A 17412-nucleotide genomic window follows, 5' to 3' on the forward strand; every position below is an offset into this window, starting at 1 on the left:
TCATGTAATATTAGATAACGAATTATGGACTGAACTCAATTCTAGAATTAGAGATCAATTGGTGTCCATAAGATCGAGGAATTGGTGTCTATAGGGCTGATATAATTTAACTTTGGCCTCTGAGGGTAGTTCCTCAAAGCAACCACCAGATGCCGCCAAACCTAAGCAACCAGAGCCGCCTGCTTAGCAAGGATCGGTCATCCTTTATGACCTTATACCTTATACAAATTAAATTGGATGTAAATAACAGGTATCCTGAACTAAGTATCAATACACACACACAATCTTTATTCGACAATTGTTATCCTGAATTATGGATCAATGCTTACAGCACATTGAAGCCACTATGGAGCTCTGCTGTCTTTTCTTTTCTTTTAATTACAAGCGATACTGTCTTTTATCGCTGATAAGTTTGCTGTAACTGCATTGAGTGTCAAGATTACCTGTATGCAAATGTTTTCTCCTGACATTGTCATACTAGATGTGTAACATGAAATAGAATCAGCCTGTTAAGATTCCCTGAGAGAATTTGGGATTTAACATGTCATGTATATACATGTTATTCATGCTTGCTTAGTTATGTTTAGAACATTATCATACATTATGTTGATTTGATGTGTGTGACTATCAAATAAGAGCCAAGACCGTTGAATTGTAACTGAGACTTTAGCAGCACGATGATTTCCTGTTTGAAAAACAGGAACTGGTTGCTAAGCTACGCAAGCCACAGAGCGCAACCTGGTGCAACAGTTTCCTGTGTGCGCTGATGCAAAGATTGAGCTCCAATGTTGCGCGCCTGTCACTCAACTGTGTGAAGACTGTGAACAAGTCCTAACTCGTCTCGGCGCATTGATATGTGAAGAGACTACAAGAGACTGGAAATCCCCCAAGACGCGTGGAAGGACACGTTCACCAAGAGGAAACAGTGACACGCAACCAAGGTTATAAAAGATCGTCCACTGTGAGGATCGGGGCTCTTCGACTTCTCCCTGCGATGAACCTGTATGGAGTGTGTCACCGGAGGACTGTTCAGCGGCGTGGTAGAACTTAGGTTTATTCGAAGGACCTTTGGCTGTTAGTCGCGACCGGGACTTTTCTCACCAAATTGGGTAAAGTAAAATGCTTTTATTAAATAAGATGTTTAGCAGGAAGTTATGAACGGTTAATCGCGTGTAGGGACGGAGCCATTTAACACACTCCCATATCTTTAAATTAATTTTTAGCCAAAAACGTCTTATTTTAAATTCAGGTCTTGAGCTCTTTTGAGAAGTGATCAATCTTAGAAGGCTCTTATCAAAGGTTTAAATATTTATGTTTGATTTCCCTTTTCCTATTTTATTCTATATTTTATTAATTTTAAGGTTTATTGTATTTGTGATTTTTGTGATTTATAATTGTGTCCCGCGTCTGGCGGGAGTTTATTAAAGGATTTGAAAACTGTTTTATATTCATATTATTATTTGAAATAAAATAATTGAAAGACAATTTTTGATTTAATTATTTTATTTGTTTCTTTCGGTTTTATTCTATTTTGTTTGGACATTTTATAAGTCCGGGGTCCTTTTATGAGACCTAATAAAAGGATTTAAAAACCGATTGTGAATTATTTTGTTTGTTTGTTTATTTGTTTATTTCTATTTTTGTTTTATTTCTTTTGGACATTTTATAAGTCTAGGTCGTTTTATAAGACCGTTGTAATATAAATATTGGTTTATTTGTTTATTTGTTTATTTTCATTTTGTTTTATTTCTTTCGGACGTTTAATAAGTCCAGGTCGTTTTATAAGACCCTATTATTTTTCTTCGAGACGGACAGCAGCAACGGACGTCTGGAAAGAGGTAAGTGCATTCTAATAACATCTAATGAATGTCTCCATTTGTATTAATAAAGTCAAATACTCCTGCTTGATATGAAACAAGTCCGTATGATCCTAACAAGGATTATTAAATGACTAGGTCAATAACAAATGCAAACAACTAAGAGAAGTGGAGCTGCCAAGTAAGTGAGGTGTTCAGTCTATTATTCCTGGGTTCTGTGTGGTTGCTCATTCAGGATTGATAGGTGGATGAAAACGGATTGGCCTCATGATAAGAAGACAGTGAACAAACCTAGGTGAGTCCACTTTGATATATCGGCTTAACTAATTCCCGTCCCCTCACGCTGACGCCTTAGAGCCGGTGAGGGAAAAGGGGAATTACTGACCCTTTGATTGGAGAGTCGATCAGGACATATTTCCCGATTTAAGTCCTGCGGGTAAGCGGAAGTTGACAATGGCTACGAAAATTGTGTGGCACCTGTAGCACATCCAGATGAACAAAAACCTCTTTGATATGTGTACCCTAAAATAGACAGGAAGTGAGGTATGAGTATTTGAATGTCCAATTTTGGCCCATTTTTGCACATTTACAGGGGTCATACTTTTGCCCGCTTCTCCTACACGGTTAACCCGATTGACTTCAAACTTGGGCTGTACCATCTCAACACCTGGGACAACATCATGGTAAAAAATCTAAAGTTTTTGACATACTATATGACGGTGGCGGGGCATCAAATTTACAGTTTCAAAATTCTTACTTAACTAAGCATTGCCGGTGGTACGTTTAATTGAGAGCCACGAAAATTGGTACACATATGTAACAGACTATGATCTACAAAAAAGCCTGTTGGTGCCATATGCTAAACCTAACAGGAAGTCCGCCAGAGGCGAGGCATCAAATTTTGTGTTTCAAAATTCTTATTTAATGAAGCATTCCCGGCTGTACATTTCACCTAGAGTTACCAACATTTGAAGACATATGTAACAGCCCTCAAGGTACAAAAAACTCTTTTTGAACCATATGCTAAACCGAACAGGAAGTCCGCCATTTTGATTTACTTTGGAACGTGTTGCCATTTTTTGGGCCATTTCATAGGGGTCTTATTTTAACGAACTCCTCCTACAGAGTTTATCCGATCATCTCCAAACTTGGTGTGATTCATCTTAAAATGTTGAAGATGAAAAGTTATTGAAAGCTTTTTATTTCGTCGCACGCTGTTGCCGTGGCATGCACAGATTGCGAAGGAAAAAATTCCCTCTTAATGAAGCATTCCCAGTTGTACGAAGCAGCTAGAGCTACGAAAATTTGGAGACAAATTTAACAGCCCACGATGTACAAAAAAGTCTCTTGGTGCCATGTGCTAAACCCAACAGGAAGTCCCGTAGGGGCCGGTCATCACATTTTGAGGTAAAAAACTCCTCTTTAACGAAGCATTCCCGGTTGTACGTTTCACCTAGCGCTATGATAATTTAGAGGCATACATAAGAGCCCACGATGTACAAAAAAGTCTCTTAGAACCATCTGCTAAACCAAACAGGAAGTCCGCCATTTTGATTTACGTTGGGATTTGTAGCCATTTTTTGTGGCCTTTAAAGGGGTCATATTTTAACGAACTCCTCCTACAAAATTTATCCGACTGTCTTCAAACTTGGTGTGCTTCATCTTAAGATGTTTAAGATACAAAGTTATCGGAAGTTATTTATTTTGTCGCACGCCGTTTCATGGCGATGGATTGTTTGCCAAGTAAAATGCTGCTTTTTTTTTTTTTTGGTCTAAACATGTGCAAAAACTCATGAAACTTTACACACACATCAGGCTTGTCATAAGCATGAATATTTTAGAGATTTCTTATTAAATTTGCAATAAATGCTTCAATAGCGCCCTCTAGACATTTTTATGAAGTCTTTCCGATTATATGATTCAGCTAGATGTGTGAATATTGGCAGGCATGCCTAATATATTCAAAAAGTATTCTATATAGCCATGTGCCAATCCATTTTGATTTTATTTTGTTAATTGTGCATCATTTTTGGCCTTTCCATGAAACTTTACAAACACAAAGCATGGCAAAAATGTTTAAAATTTAGATGGTTTCCTATTTGACAGTACCCCAACATGCCAGTACCCCGACGTGCAAATACCCCAACGTGGCCCGGGTTGCGAGGGCCCTTTATAGCTGCTCGCAGCTCTAGTTATTATTATTCTCCGCAAACGATCACATTTTTGAGACACTAAACGTGACCGAAAACTCACCAAACTTTACACGCACATCAGGCCTGGGGAAAAATTTGATATTTTAAAGTCGCCATACATGATAACAGAGAAATGGCTCCTTAGCGCCCCCTACATAGGTTAAACGGATCCCTGTCCCGCTACGATTTTCCGACGGCTATGAAAATTGTGTGGCACCTGTAGCACATCCCAATGAACAAAAACCTCTTTGATCTGTTTACCCTAAAATAGACAGGAAGTGAGATATGAGTATTTAAATGTCCAATTTTGGCCAATTTTTGCACATTTACTAGGGTCATACTTTTGCCCGCTTCTCCTACATGGTTAATCCGATTGACTTCAAACTTGGGATGCACCATCTCAAGACCTGGGACAACACCATGGTAAAAAATCTTAAGTTTTTGACATACTATATGACGGCGGCGGCGCATCAAATTTAGAGTTTAAAAATTCTTACTTAACGAAGCATTGCCGGTGGTACGTTTAACCTAGAGCTACGAAAATTGGTACACATATGTAACAGACTATGATCTACAAAAAAGCCTGTTGGTGCCATATGCTAAACCTAACAGGAAGTCCGCCAGAGGCGAGGCATCAAATTTTGTGTTTCAAAATTCTAACTTAATGAAGCATTCCCGGCTGTACATTTCACCTAGAGTTACCAAAATTTGAAGACATATGTAACAGCCCTCAAGGTACAAAAAACTCTTTTTGAACCATATGCTAAACCGAACAGGAAGTCCGCCATTTTGATTTACTTTGGAACGTGTTGCCATTTTTTGGGCCATTTCATAGGGGTCTTATTTTAACGAACTCCTCCTACAGAGTTTATCCGATCATCTCCAAACTTGGTGTGATTCATCTTAAGATGTTGAAGATGAAAAGTTATTGAAAGCTTTTTATTTCGTCGCACGCTGTTGCCGTGGCATGCACAGTTTGCAAAGGAAAAAAATCCTTCTTAATGAAGCATTCCCAGTTGTACGAAGCAGCTAGAGCTACGAAAATTTGGAGACAAATGTAACCGCCCACGATGTACAAAAAAGTCTCTTGGTGCCATGTGCTAAACCCAACAGGAAGTCCCGTAGGGGCCGGGCATCACATTTTGAGCTAAAAAACTCCTCTTTAACGAAGCATTCCCGGTTGTACGTTTCACCTAGCGCTATGATAATTTGGAGGCATACATAAGAGCCCACGATGTACAAAAAAGTCTCTTAGAACCATACGCTAAACCAAACAGGAAGTCCGGCATTTTGATTTACGCCTTTTTTAGGGGTCACATTTTAACGAACTCCTACGAAATTTATCCGACTGTCTTCCAACTTGGTGTGTTTCATCTTAAGATGTTTAAGATGCAAAGTTATCGAAAGTTTTTTTTATTTTGTCGCAAGCCGTTGCCATAGCGATGCATTATTTGCCAAGTAAAATGCTGCTTTTTTTTTTTTTTTTCTAAACGAGCGAAAACTCATGAAACTTTACACACACATCAGACTTGTCATAAACATGAATATTTTAGAGATTTCTTGTGCAATTTGCAATAAATGGCTCAATAGCGCCCTATAGACATTTTTATGAAGCTTTTGGAAATGTATGATTCAGCTAGATTTGTAAAAATTGGGATACCTATCAGCCTAAGACTGACAAAAAAGTTTCTAAAGCCATATGCTAAACCAAACAGGAAGTCTGCCATTTTGATTTACTTTGCTATTTGTAGCCATTTTTTGGGGCCTTTTATAGGCCTCATATTTTCTACAAAACGTATCAGATTGTCTTCATTCTTTGGCGTGTTTCATCTGAAGATATTTAAGATGAAAAGTTATTGAAATTGTTTGTCACGCCTTTGCTCTAGCGATGCATTGTTTGCAAAGAAAAATGCTTTTTTTTTTAAATAAACATGAGCGAAAACTCAAAACTTTGCACACAGATCAGACCTCTCAAGAACATGAATATTTTAGATTTGTTGTGCAATTTGTAATAAATGGCTCAATAGTGCCCTCTAGACATTTTTTATGAAGTATTTCCAATTATATGATTCAGCTAGATGTGTGAATATTTGAAGGCACACCTATCAGTCTAATACCTACAAAAAATATTCTATAGCCATGTGTCAAACCATTTTGATTTTATTTTGTTAATTGTGCATCATTTTTGGCCTTTCCATGAAACTTTGCAAGCACAAAGCACGGCAAAAACATTTACAATTTAGACGGTTTCCTATGAAACAGTACCCCAACATGCCAGTACCCCGACATGCAAGTACCCCAACGTGGCCCAGGTTGCGAGGGCCCTTTATAGCTGCTCGCAGCTCTAGTTATTCTTATTATTATTATTCGCCGCAAACAATCAAATTTTTGAGACGCTAAACGTGAACGAAAACTCACCAAACTTTACACACACATCAGGCCTGGCGAAAAATTTGATATTTTAAAGTTGCCATACATGATAACAGAAAAATGGCTCCATAGCGCCACCTACATAGGTTAAACGGATCCCTGTCCCGCTACGATTGTCCTATGGTGACGAAAATTGTGTGGCACCCATAGCACATCCAGATGAACAAAAACCTCTTTGATATGTATACCCTAAAATAGCCAGGAAGTGAGATATGAGTATTTAAATGTACAATTTTTGCCAATTTTTGCACATTCACAGGGGTCATACTTTTGCCCGCTTCTCCAACACGGTTAACCCGATTGACTTCAAACTTGGGATGTACCATCTCAACACCTGGGACAACATCATTGTAAAAAATCGAAAGTTTTTGATATACTATATGACGGTGGCGGCGCATCAAATTTAGAGTTTAAAAATTCTTACTTCATGAAGCATTGCCGGTTGTACGTTTAATCTAGAGCTACGGAAATTGGTACACATATGTAACAGGCTATGACCTACAAAAAACTCTTTTTGAACCATGTGCTAAACCTAACAGGAAGTCCACCATTTTGATTTACTTTAGAATGTGTTGCCATTTTTTTTGGCCATTTCATAGGGGTCTTATTTTAACGAACTCCTCCTACAGTGTTTATCCGATCATCTTCAAACTTGGTGTGATTCATCTAAAGATGTTGAAGATGAAAAGTTATTGAAAGCTTTTTATTTCGTCGCACGCTGTTGTCGTGGCATGCACTGTTTGCAAAGGGAAAAAAAATCTTCTTAAAGAAGCATTCCCAGTTGTACGAAGCAGCTAGAGCTACGAAAATTTGTAGACATATGTAACAGCCCAAGATGTACAAAAATGTCTCTTGGTGACCTGTGCTAAACCCAACAGGAAGTCCCCCAGGGGCCGGGCATCACATTTTGAGCTAAAAAACTCCTCTTTAACAAAGCATGCCCGGCTGTACGTTTCACCTAGACTTACCAAAATTTGAAGAGGTATGTAACAGCCCTGGAGGTACAAAAAACTCTTTTTGAACCATATGCTAAACCTAACAGGACGTCCGCCATTTTGATTTACTTTGGAATGTGTTGCCATTTTTTTTGGCCATTTCATAGGGGTCTTATTTTAATGAATTCCTCCTACAGAGTTTCTCTGATCATCTTCAAACTTGGTGTGATTCATCTTAAGATATTGAAGATGAAAAGTTATTGAAAGTTTTTTATTTCGTCGCACGCTGTTGTCGTGGCATGCACTTTTTGCAAAGGAAAAAAATCCTTCTTAATGAAGCATTCCCAGTTGGACGAAGCAGCTAGAGCTACGAAAATTTGTACACATATGTAACAGCTCACGATGTACAAAAAAAGTCTCTTGGTGCCATGTGCTAAACCCAACAGGAAGTCCCGCAGGGGCCGGGCATCACATTTTGAGCTAAAAAAAACTCCTCTTTTACGAAGCATTCCCGGTTGTACGTTTCACCTAGCGCTATGATAATTTGGAGGCATACAGAAGAGCCCACGATGTACAAAAAAGTCTCTTGGAACCATCTGCTAAACCAAACAGGAAGTACGCCATTTTGACTTACGTCGGCATTTGTAGCCATTTTTTGTGGCTTCTTAGGGGTCATATTTTCACGAACTCCTCGTACAAATTTCATCCGACCGTCTTCAAACTTGGTGTGTTTCATCTTAAGATGTTTAAGATGCAAAGTTATCGAAAGTTTTTTATTTTGTCACATGCTGTTGCCATAGCGATGCATTGTTTGCCAAGTAAAGTGCTGCTTATTTTTTTGGTCTATACATGTGTGAAAACTCATGAAACTTTGCACACACATCAGACTTGTCATGAACATGAATTTTTAGAGATTTCTTGTGCAATTTGCAATAAATCGCGCCCTCTATACATTTTTATGGAGCATTTCCGATTGGATGATTCAAGCGCGAAATAACTAAAGATGACTTGACTTGACCTAGATTTGTGAAAACTCAGAGGCATACATACCTATTAGACAAGACCTACAAAATGTATTCTGTAGCCGTATGCTAAACCTAAAAGGAAGTCCGCCATTTTGAATTTATTTTGGGAATTGCACACCATATTTTGCGTTTTGATGAAACTTTGCACACACAAGGCTTGTCAAAAACATTTTAGATGGTCCTTGTCCTATTTGACAGTACCCCAACGTGCCAGTACCCCGACGTGCAAGTACCCCAACGTGGCCCGGGTTGCGAGGGCCCTTTATAGCTGCTCGCAGCTCTAGTTATTCTTCTTCTTCTTCTTTTTCTTTGTTATTCTTCTTTTCCGCAAACAACCACATTTTTGAGGCACTAAACATGAACGAAAACTCCCCAAACTTTACACGCAGATCGGGCCTGGCGAAAAATGTGATATTTTAATGTCGCCATACATGATAACAGAAAAATGGCTCTGTAGCGCCACCTACATAGGTTTAACGGATCCCTGTCCCGCTACGATTGTCCTATGGCTACGAAAATTGTGTGGCACCTGTAGCACATCCAGATGAACAAAAACCTCTTTGATATGTGTACCCTAAAATAGACAGGAAGTGAGGTATGAGTATTTGAATGTCCAATTTTGGCCCATTTTTGCACATTTACATGGATCATACTATTGCCCGCTTCTCCTCCACGGTTAACCCGATTGACTTCAAACTTGGGCTGTACCATCTCAACACCTGGGACAACATCATGGTAAAAAATAATTTTTTTTTTACCTACTATATGACGGGGGTGAGGCATCAAATTTAGAGTTTCAAAACTCTTACTAAACGTAGTATTGCCGGTTGTACGTTTAACCGAGAGCTACAAAAATTGGTACACATATGTAACAGACTATGATCTACAAAAAAGTCTGTTGGTGCCATATGCTAAACCCAACAGGAAGTCCGCCAGAGGCGGGGCATAAAATTTTGCGTTTCAAAATTCTTACTTAAAGAAGCATTCCCGGCTGTACGTTACGTTACGAGTTACCAAAATTTGAAGACATATGTAACAGCCCTCAAGGTACAAAAAACTCTTTTTGAACCATAGGCTAAACCTAACAGAAAGTCCACCATTTTGATTTACTTTGGAACGTGTTGCCATTTTTTTGGCCATTTCATAGGGGTCTTATTTTAATGAACTCCTCCTACAGTGTTTATCCGATCATCTTCAAACTTGGTGTGATTCATCTTAAGATGTTGAAGATGAAAAGTTATTGAAAGCTTTTTATTTCGTCGCACGCTGTTGTCATGGCATGCACTGTTTGCAAAGGAAAAAATTTCTTATTAATGAAGCATTCCCAGTTGTACGAAGCAGCTAGAGCTACGAAAATTTGTAGACATATGTAACAGCCCAAGATGTACAAAAAAGTCTTGGTGCCCTGTGCTAAACACAACAGGAAGTCCCCCAGGGGCCGGGCATCACATTTTGAGCTAAAAAAAACTCCTCTTTAACAAAGCATACCCGGCTGTACGTTTCACATAGAGTTACCAAAATTTGTAGAGGTATATAACAGCCCTCGAGGTACAAAAAACTCTTTTTTGAACCATATGCTAAACCTAACAGGACGTCCGCCATTTTGATTTACTTTGGAATGTGTTGCCATTTTTTTTGGCCATTTCATAGGGGTCTTAGTTTAGTGAACTCCTCCTACAGAGTTTATCTGATCATCTTCAAACTTGGTGTGACTCATCTTAAGATATTGAAGATGAAAAGTTATTGAAAGTTTTTTATTTCGTCGCACGCTGTTGTCGTGGCATGCACTTTTTGCAAAGGAAAAAAATCCTTCTTAATGAAGCATTCCCAGTTGTACGAAGCAGCTAGAGTTACAAAAATTTATAGACATATGTAACAGCCCAGGATGTACAAAAAAGTCTCTTGGTGCCATGTGCTAAACCCAACAGGAAGTCCCCCAGGGGCCGGGCATCACATTTTGAGCGAAAAAACTCCTCTTTAACGAAGCATTCCTGGTTGTACGTTTCACCTTGCGCTATGATAATTTGCAGGCATACATAAGAGCCCACGATGTACAAAAAGGTCTCTTGGAACCATGTGCTAAACCAAACAGGAAGTCCGCCATTTTGATTTACGATGGGATTTGTTGCCATTTTTTGTGGCCTTTTTCAGGGGTCATATTTTAACGAACTCCTCCTACAAAATTCATCCGACTGTCTTCAAACTTTGTGTGTTTCATCTTAAGATGTTTAAGATGCAAAGTTATCGAAAGTTTTTTATTTTGTCACACGCTGTTGCCATAGCAATTCATTGTTTGCCAAGTGCTGCTTTTTTGTTTTTTTTGTTTTTTATCTATACATGTGTGAAAACTCATGAAACTTTGCACACACATCAGACTTGTCATGAACATGAATTTATAGAGATTTATTGTGCAATTTGCAATAAATAGCGCCCTCTAGACATTTTTATGAAGCATTTCCGATTGTATTGTAACATTTTAAATGGTCCTTCTTCCATGTAACAGTACCCCAACGTGCCAGTACCCTGACGTGCAAGTAACCCAACGTTGTGCTCAATAGCGCCCTCTATGCATTTGTATGGAGCATTTCCGATTGTATGATTCAAGCACGATATAACTAAAGATGACTTGACCTAGATTTGTGAAAACTGGGAGGCATACCTATTAGCCGGAGACCGACAAAAAGTATTCTGTAGCCGTATGCTAAACCTAAAAGGAAGTCCGCCATTTTGAATTTATTTTGGGAATTGCGAACCATCTTTGGCCTTTTGATAAAATTTTGCACACACAAGGCTTGTCAAAAACATTTTAGATGGTCCTTGTCCTATTTGACAGTACCCCAACGTGCCAGTCCCCCGACATGCAAGTACCCCAACGTGGCCCGGGTTGCGAGGGCCCTTTATAGCTGTTCGCAGTTCTAGTTAGGGCCCGAGCAGCGACCGCTGCGAGGTCCCTATTGTTTTTGTAAAAATTCTTCTTCTTCTTCTTCTTCTTCTTCTTCTTCTTCTTTTTTCTCCGCAAACGATCGCATTTTTGAGGACCTAAACATTTACGAAAACTCACCGAAATTTTCACACTCTTTGGGCCCGGCGAAAAATTTGATATTCTGATGTTGTCATAACAACAAGACTCTATAGCGCCCCCTAGCAAAAAAAAATAAAAACCAATCCCGGCACGTTTGACCTAGAGCTACGAAAATTGGCAGGCACTTGTAGCACCTTGGGACGCACAAAAAGTCAATTGGGACCATGTAGCAAAGATCTACAGGAAGTGAGTTATGAATTTTTGAATGTCCAATTTTGGCCCATTTTTGCACATTCACTGTGGTCATACTTTTCCCACCTTTGCAAACAGTTTTTATCTGATTGACTTCAAACTTGGCATTTATCATCTCAAGACCTGAGACAACAACTGGGCAAAAAATCTTGACTATTCGATACTATATGACGGGGGCGGGGCATCAAATATTGCCTTTAAAATTTCATTTGTCCAGAAAGAGCAAATGCTTAATAACTCCCATGTTCAAGCTCCAAAAAATCTCAGACTTCTCAGGCAACGTAATAGTCACGGCCTGAAAATATCTATATGATACAATTCAGTTATACATACAGCGCCACCTAGTGGTAACAATAAATGTCATACTTTACATTTTTAGCTACTGCGCTGAGCTCGTTGAAGGGATCCAGTTGAAAATTGGTCAGAAAAGCCTTAAGATGTTGATCATGCCCCACACCGAATATTGTAACTTTTCGCCAAAGGGTGTGGCCGCTATGGTGCCGCAAAGTCTGAAGATTTTTCGTGACAATAAAAGCTGCATTAACTTGACCGAGATGATTTCTCAAAATTTCACACATTTGATGAGAGTCCAGCCCTAAAGACATCTACAAACTTATATTTCATCTTACTGATAGCGCCACCTAGTGGCAATTTTTTTCTTACGAATTTTCTTCTACGTTTTTCTCCAAACACGTTAACTGGACCTACCTCATATTTGCTCAGATGAGGGTTTCTGCCTTCACGATGTCACAACACGAAGTTTGTGAGTTTTCGCAAATCGCTGTGGGCGTGGCTAAGCGCTGTTTGCCAAGAAAACAACGCCAGTTTTGAGGGTCTAAACATGCACAGAAACTCATGAAACTTGGCACACACATCTGGCCTGGTAAAATGAGCAATATTTTATTGTTGATTTTGCGATTTTTACAGAAATGACTCAATAGCGCCCCCTAGAATTTTTTAACGAAGCAGCCCCGGTTGTACGTTTAAGCAAGAACGACGAATATTTTTAGGTGTATGAGGGAGCCCAAGACCTACAAAAAAGTCTCTTGGACCCATGTGCTAAAATGAACAGGAAGTGAGCTAGGAACTTTTGAATGTCCCATTTTTGACGATTTTTGCACATTTACAGGGGGCATACTTTTGCCCACTTCTCCTACACGTTTGATCCGACTGAGTTAAGACTTGACCAGGACCATGTCAAGACCTGAGCCAACGACAGGGGGAAAAATCTTGACTTTTCGAAATACTATATGATAAGGGCGGGGCATAAAATTTTGTGTTTCACAATGAAAAAGGATATGCTTAATAACTCCCCGGTACATGCTCCAAAAAATTCCAAACTTGACATGTATGTTTATAGTCAAGGCCTGAAGGTATCTCTATGACAACATTCAGTTATATATGCAGCGTCACCTAGCCCTTGAGGCATGAAAAAAAATACCCCACTTACGGTATTTTTACAAAATTTGTAAACACATTTCTCAATGAAAAAGGATATTCTTGAAAACTCCCCGGTACATGCTCCAAAAAATCCCAAACTTGACATGTATGTTTATAGTCAAGGCTTGAAGCTATCTCTATGACAACATTCAGTTATATATGCAGCGCCACCTAGCCCTTGAGCCATGAAAAAAAAATACCCCACTTACGGTATTTTTACAAAAATTGTAAACTCATTCTCAGTGTGATAACTAAGTCATTTATGAATATTCTTTTACTTTCCACCACTCAAAATGTTCACTGGCATCAGACCTATCCAAACATAGATTTTTTTTATTTAGTTTTATTTATTTTTGATAGCCTTTATGGACGTTCAAAGCATTATCGTGAATGAAGGATACGCTTAATAACTCCCCGGTACATGCTTAAAAAAATCCCAAACTTGACATGTATATTTATAGTCAAGGCCTGAAGGTATCTCTATGACAAAATTCAGTTATAAATACTGCGCCACATAGTCCTTGAGGCATAAAAAAACAACAACCCCACTTACGGTATTTTGAACCAAATTTGTGAACTTGTGTTATAACTAAGTCATTTATGAATATTCTTTTACTTTCCACGACTCAAGATGCTCACTGGTATCAGACTGATCCAAACATATGTACTTTTTTTATTTTGTTTCATTTTTTTTTTATCCTCTCTATGCACAATAAAAGCAATGATTGTGCAATGAGTACGAGCGATGATGGGTATATATACCTTTGCAAAAAAAAAAACAGGTCATCTCAGTCCCTAAAAATAAAAAAGGACGCTGGTTTTTGCAGATCTTAACAACAACCAAAACCCATTGAGCTTGACACACACATCACACCTGGCAAAAAAAAATTCACATGTAAAGGTTTATCATGGCATGTTCAAAGAAATTTTGCTCCTAATATGCCAGTACCCCAATGTGCGAGTACCCCAACGTGCAAGTACCCCAACATGCAAGTACCCCAACGTGGCCCGGGCTGCGAGGGCCCTTTATAGCTGCTTGCAGCTCTAGTTTTTTTTTTGTTTTTTTGTTTGTGTCACACTAGATCAACAGCCAAACTTGAGGGGTTCCAGAACCATATTCTGATGTATACAAGCATTCATGCACCGTTTAAATACATCACCGACCTGCAAGAAAAAAAAATATCAACGGGCGAGTCAGCAGCCAAATTGGAATGCCCCGAATGAGGACACTTGAATGGAGGACCCCAGAAGCCTTCGGTGTTGTACCACCAGTATCTCCACCTACCATATCTGAGCTGCAACAAACTGAAGTCAGCCGACGTCTTGGTATGTCATTTACATATGGACGGTATTACACACTACATTAACTTTTTGTGTGAAGCAGTACGGAATGGTCACATGTACAAGCACCACTTGTTATACACAGGACCTGCTGACCAGGTGTCTGAAGCCATGGAGTGACTCCTCCCTCACTTTCCTCAGCAAGCCTTTGAAGAATGTGATATCATCGTTGGTGGGAACATGCCCTCACTCCATAACATGTACTTGTGCAGTCAAGGAGCATGTCAAACTTAATAAAACCAGCAAACATTGAAGTGATTTCATTATAACTGCAGTCTGTTCACACAATCAATGGACAACCCTTCCTTAATTTTGCCCCAATAACATCATAGAGTAGGCGAAAAGTAGTGTTACAGATCATACTATGTGTTTGGGAGAGTTTGAGGAATGTTGGAATGTTATGGGGGACAATGTCAGCACAAAAAAAAAAAAGAAACCCATCATGGTATTGAGATCATCAGATATTTTAGCTGTGTACAACACATACCTGCTCTGTAACTCTACTTTTGGCCCAAACCTGTATGTCTATTTTCCATATATTGAAATGCACAGCGTATTGGTAAATTTCTGGAACAACTGCAATTCATGTAGCTCATTATATTCGAACAGCATTTTTTTTTTTTTTTCAGTTAATATGTTCATTTCATGTAGACTTTTATTTTACTTTATTTTATTTATTCATTTTCATGTACTGTACCTTACATTCATTGGCCAATGAAGAATTCCTTGTCATTGCAAGCATTTATAATAATTCTCCAGGCTTTTGATGTTTTACATTTCTGGTCATGTAAAATAGTGTTAGGTTAGGTGTCGAATGAACACTGCATGTTGACGCCAAAGGAAATAGTATTTTTTAGTTATTCAAAATGTACAAATTAACACACAACAACAACCAGTGTCAGACATGGAGTAATTATATGCCAGGTAAAAAACCTTTGTATTGTCCTCGGGGATCTGGGAAAGTGTCACTTATTTGCCACAAGTCCACCAAGGTGCTGCAGTCTGGGATCCAGGTACAGGAAATCATGGTGGTGCTGATGTGCCAGCAATGTGTCGAAAAGTATTTCTTGGTGTCAGTCTATCAGCTGGACTTGGATATCTTCATGTTCCTCCATGGTCATTTCCTGTACGAGTCTCTGCAAGAAGGTAACAATTGTATGTCAGATGAGGTACCAAACAATGAACTGAAAGTCACTGAGCCAATGAAGTACATTATTACATGAGCAAGACTATTGTAAGAGGATTTATTTTCGTATTATTATATGTATTTGTTGGGGTCTATTTTGTTTTGATTTGGGGGGACCGGAACTACATTGTGGGAGATGAGCGTGTGGCGCGGAAGGATACAGAGAGAAAAGGAGGGGGAACGATTGTGAGGGAAGTTGAATTAGAACGAGACAAGGAAATAAAGTGAAAGCTGGAGCTATTCCCTCTCCGACTGTTTTTTTCACGACCTCCGTTTGGAGCGATCCACAAACACTCGTCTTCACGAAGATCCTGTGTTACACTGGTGGCAGCGGTTTGTGGATTTTCAGCGGTGAGTGAGGTTGAATTTGCGCTCCGTTCGAGAGCCTGTGCTAAGCTAGCGGCGGCCGATGAAAAGTGAACGTGGCCCGATACCTTGTCCACAAGAAGACAGGAGGACAACGGCTCGCTTCGACGAAGGAGGACCGCGCTTGTCAGCTAACAGGTGGACAATTTACAAACTGCTTTTCACTACGAACTTTCAGCTATGGCGAACAATTTTTGGAACGAGCCGTCCTTTCAGTTGAGTACAAACCGCGCCATCCCACATTACCGCCAAATTTTTATGGGGGATGGTAAGGAGGATTTTTCGAGATGGTGCAAACACTTTGAGGTGACTGTTGGTGCTCACTCTGATGCTGACGAGGACAGTTTAGCAAAGCTGTTACCTACATGCTTGGGTGGGGCCGCATTCAGTTACTGGGACAGTCTATCTGATGAAGACAAGAGCGACTATACAATCACTAAAGAGAAACTGAAGGCTGTTTTTGGACAAGCTGCCTATTTATCAACATTTCAAAGTTACATTAATGCACATGGCCGTCTTCCTGGTGAGGCTCTTCCTGTGTTTGCTGCAGAGATCAGCCGCTTGGTTGAAGAAGCTTTCCCGACATATGGTGATGACGCTAAAAGTGGAGAGAAATTTCGCCGCTTCATTGCTGGACTTAATCCATATCTACAACTACGATGCCACGAACAAGGTGTGAAAACACTTGAGGAGGCTCTGAAGTTTGCGGTACAAATTGAGACTGCCCATCAAGCAAGCAGAGTGTTTGCTGCTCAGGGGCCTTTTCCTGCAGCACGCACTTATCCTGCAGTTTCGCCTATCGTGACACCTCCTCTTCCCATGGCTGCTCCCCTGGGTGTCCACTCAGTTAATGCAGATGACATGAAGAAGATGTTAAAGACCATTGAGGCATTATCAGACAAGGTGGAATGACTACAATTGACAGTTAGCCAGCAAGGGCAGGATTCACAATGCCGTGGTGGCGCTGGCTATGGATTTCGTCACAGGAGTTTCACACCTGAGGGACTACGACGTGATCGCTATCCTGCAGAGCGATACTACGGATCACCACCTCGTCGCAGAGATTCATCCTACGGAAGAAACTCAACTAGTCGCAGTGCGTACCGGACCTCCCGACGTGATGAGGAGGTGTACAACCAACAAGATCCACGCACTCAATCGGAACCATCGCAACGCAATAGGAGAGGCTACAGTCCTTCACGGAGGAGCTACACGGATCGTGGCCGTTCTCCTGATCGATACGCCGGGGGACATCATCAACGATCTCCGAGTCCAGCTGGACGTGTACGTTTCCAGTCTCCTTCACGTCCTCAGACGGATCAGGGAAACTACGAGTAGTTGACAATGAGGGCCAGTTGTCAACTACTTGCTCCCAGGCCCAGAAAGACCTGGACACATCATCTGAC

This window comes from Festucalex cinctus, chromosome 4 (assembly GCF_051991245.1).
Source record: "Festucalex cinctus isolate MCC-2025b chromosome 4, RoL_Fcin_1.0, whole genome shotgun sequence".
Taxonomy (NCBI): domain Eukaryota; kingdom Metazoa; phylum Chordata; class Actinopteri; order Syngnathiformes; family Syngnathidae; genus Festucalex; species Festucalex cinctus.